This window comes from Aplysia californica, unplaced genomic scaffold (assembly GCF_000002075.1).
Source record: "Aplysia californica isolate F4 #8 unplaced genomic scaffold, AplCal3.0 scaffold00252, whole genome shotgun sequence".
Lineage (NCBI taxonomy): Eukaryota > Metazoa > Mollusca > Gastropoda > Aplysiida > Aplysiidae > Aplysia > Aplysia californica.
Window position 1 is genome coordinate 136,581 of NW_004797522.1, and position 2,383 is coordinate 138,963.

Consider the following 2,383-nt stretch of genomic DNA (forward strand, 5'->3'; position numbering starts at 1 on the left):
GGACATCCCATGAGCTCTGAGGGTGTCGGCCACAGATTCACTCCATCGTCGCCTTGGTCTTCCTCTGGCTCTCCATCCAGAATATTTAATGTTGTATGCTCTCAGAGCTGGATGGTTTGAGGGCATCCGCGTGAGGTGTCCGAACCACTTGACCTTTTGTTTTTCAATGTGTGGTAGGACTGGTGTTGCTCCTACAGTGTCCCTTATGACTTCATTTTTAATTTTGTCTCTTCTTGTTTTGTTGACCGCTCTTCTTAAGGGGGTGGGGGGGGGGTGCTACACCTGGAGGCTATCTCGCTTATTACTGGACCGAATTTTACCAAGTTTCACACATATAACAAGCATAGTAAGGAGTCTTAAAATCCGCAATCAAATTAGAGAAAAAAGTTTCGTTTCCATGGATACGCCGCCATATTGGATTTTATTGACATGTCTTACGTAATGAATACCGCACTTATCGCTCATGGAAAATGATTGCTTTTTTGCATGCGTGTTTACAAACATTAGATCTAAAAGTTTGTTTGTTGTTTTTTTCCTAATCGAATTAGAAAATTTTTACTGAATTTTTTCCTGAGGTAGCATTTAAGTTTGCAAAAAATCCGTGAAAATCCACACTCCAGACACCATCAACAAAAATCTATTCCATATACCAAAAATTCAACAGACAAATTTTTAGTATTACCTCTTCTCTTCATTCTGTGAAAATTTCATGAAGATTGGATGAAAAATGGTGGAGTTATTCAAAAAAATATAGAGAAAAGTCGCATTTTGAAAAAACGGTCGATAAAGAAAAATAAAATACTGACTTTATGAGGAAATGGCGGTTACAAACATGCCTGGTATGGGAAAAAATACGGTTTTTGGGGGTTCTTATGCCATGAAATAGTTGTAGGAGAGGCTGAGAAAGCTAAAAAGGCCTACAACTCAAATTCCATGATTTTGAGCCGAATTTTGATTTTGGGGGTGTAGCCCCTCCCCTTAAGCATTTCTTCTCATATGTGACCAGTTTCCTCTCTAGGGCTTTTGTTAGGGACCATGTCTGGCACTGACATGTGAGTGTTGGAAGAAAAATGGCGTTGATGAGCTTCGCCTTGGTGCTCATGGGGATATTGGGATGTTTCAGGAGAAGTTCATATGCTCCTGTAGCTGGGTCTTGTTGTTCATCATTGCAAGGTCGTCTGCAAACAAATGTTCATTGAGTGCCTCTGGGTCTGGATTGGCCTCCTTTGTAATCTGGTCCATGTAGGTCACGAATAGCAGAGGGGAGAGATTGCAGCCCTGTCTGACTCCGGATGTTACTTGAAACTAGTCCGATGTTCCACTGGTAGTGCGGACTGCGCTTCTGCTGTTAGCAGAGATAGCCCTGATGTTGTCTAGCAGTTGTCCCTTGATGTCTTACTGCTCCAGGATCTTCCATAGCTTGTTTCTATTTACTTGATCAAAGGCTTTTTCTTGATCCACAAATACGAGATGGAGATCTTTGTCGTGTCCCTTTACTCATACTTAACTAAAAACCCTATTCTTTCCTTTCTCCTCTCCTTCTCCCCCCCCCCCCCCACCTCAAACTTAGAAATAAGATGAAATTGGTTATTACTCTCTGACCATCGCAAAATGAGCGAGCATACATCCCAGTGCAGTAATCATTACCCGGTTGTCTTTCCTCCATCCCCTCCCCCTTTCCCCCCAACAGGTATGGCTACAGTGGGCTTCGGTGGTGCTGAGTTTCGCCCTATTTTGGAGCTTCCTGCTCATCTCCAACGCCATATTCTTCACCTTTGACCACCCGTCCAACCCGTACTGGGTGATGGAGAACACCATAGCCACGGCCATACACTCCGCCATCGTCATCCTCACCTGCTTCATGGCTCTGTTGCCACGGTCAGTACTTGGGACTGAGGATCTGCCCGTCTTTGTTTTATTTGTTTTGGTGTATTTTTTTTCGTGTTTGTTCATTGTTTGAAATGTTTTAAGTTTGCTTTAATTTTTGTTCAGTTTTGTGAAAAGAAAACTTCATAACAACAGTAGAATGTACAGCTGACTTTGCTTAAGATGATGTAGAGAGGACTCTGAGAACATATTAGTTTCTTTGCAGGCTATTTGTGTGTGTGTGTGTGCGTGTGCATGTGCGTGTGTGTGTGTGTGTGTGTGTGTGTGTGTGTGTGTGTGAGAGAGAGAGAGAGAGAGAGAAAGTAAGTGAGTGAGTGAGAGAGACAGAGAGAGAAAGAGAGAGAGTGAAAGAGAGAGAGAGGGAGGGAGGGGGGGAGAGGTAGATGGGGAGGGGGGGGAAGATGAGAGAGAAGGTGAGGGAGAGATAAGGAAGCTGAGAGAGAGAGAGAGAGAGGGGGGGGGGGGAAGAGAGAGAACACCATAACCACAGCCATAC

At 43.8% G+C, this 2,383-nt stretch overlaps 1 protein-coding gene across 1 annotated transcript in view; it reads left to right on the forward strand.

Annotated features, from left to right (window-relative positions):
- Positions 1-2,383, forward strand: part of LOC118477850 — a 5,338-nt gene that overhangs the window by 1,062 nt on the left and 1,893 nt on the right. The gene's annotated exons all lie outside the window — the stretch shown is intronic.